General features: G+C 36.4%; 1 non-coding gene across 1 annotated transcript; it reads left to right on the forward strand.

The window, feature by feature from the left end:
• The first annotated feature begins 270 nt into the window (after positions 1-270).
• LOC115933846 (U7 small nuclear RNA) lies at positions 271-332 on the forward strand. The gene has a single exon (XR_004069693.1). It is a non-coding gene; the product is annotated as a U7 small nuclear RNA (small nuclear RNA).
• The last annotated feature ends 896 nt before the right edge of the window (positions 333-1,228 follow it).

Consider the following 1,228-nt stretch of genomic DNA (forward strand, 5'->3'; position numbering starts at 1 on the left):
TTAATAGAAAAAACTTCAATTTTGCCAACTATTCCCCATTTTAATTGTTAGTTTGAGCTCCTTCTTTCACATCCTCCATTTGACAAATTAGTATCGACATCTTGCAAAGTCTGATGATATCTTTTTAACTTTTTTCTTCTTTTTTATATACAAGTCAAGTCTTCTGGGTTTTTTTATTGGTAGTTTTCTATTATTCTGTTTTAGTAGAGACTATGTATGTTATTTTAATTTTTACTATTATATATATGTGTGTGTGTGTGTGTGTGTGTATAGTGTTACAGGTCTTTTAAAATTTGTTTAGCAGGCTTTCCAATTTTTGCCAGAAAGCTCCCTAAAAAATAAAAAATAAAGAATATATATATATATACACACACATACACATATATTTGAAGATCAAAAGAAATATGTAAATAATTCTTTTCAGCATATACTGTAAATATTTGGCCGACCGTATCCCAATTGAAATTCTTACATGAATTCAATAGCTATTGACCATTATAAACCCAGGGAAATCATATTGTTCTATGTGGCTGGTTGTTAGAAAGGACCTAAGGAGAGCTTTAACTAAGAGGCCAGGGACATTACTATGCATTTGTCTATTTAACCTTGACTCAAGCAATAAGAGCATTGTGAACATTTCTATGGAAGCTCAGGCACCCAACATAAAGCCTAGTAAGATAATAATAAAAATCCTCATCCACCTCCTCAGGCCTCTTAACACCTGCCACCCAGTGAAGATTCCTGCGGTACTCGACTCCCAACTCCCTCCTCGCACATTTATTGTTACTTATGACGAGGTCCATGAATCACTGTAAAGACGCTGCCCACCCTTTAATATCCTGCACAACCCTAAATTGTGCACAGCTGAGCCATCAGCAGCTAAGGAAGAGGTTCAAAGAATAGCTATTCATGGTATAGCCACAAGATACAACGTGGAGACCAAAGGGCATCAAAAGAAAGACTCAAAGAGCAGAATGTTGCAGAGAGGCAGAGGCTTTTGAGAGAAAAGGAAACTTTGAGATGGCAGTTTTACAAGGGATTGAGACAAGTGAGCCTGTTTACGTACACAGGATGGCTCCCTTTAATTAGTGGTCTCAGCAGGAAGAATTTGTGATGCTACAGACATCACAAAGGGCAGGTAATATTCTGATACATCTCTTCAGCACTCTGAAATCCTTGAAGTATCCAACTAGAGAAACAACTTTTCTTTAAAAAGAAAGGGAGAAAG

The sequence above is a fragment of the Gorilla gorilla genome, chromosome 11 (assembly GCF_029281585.2).
Source record: "Gorilla gorilla gorilla isolate KB3781 chromosome 11, NHGRI_mGorGor1-v2.1_pri, whole genome shotgun sequence".
NCBI classification, from domain to species: domain Eukaryota; kingdom Metazoa; phylum Chordata; class Mammalia; order Primates; family Hominidae; genus Gorilla; species Gorilla gorilla.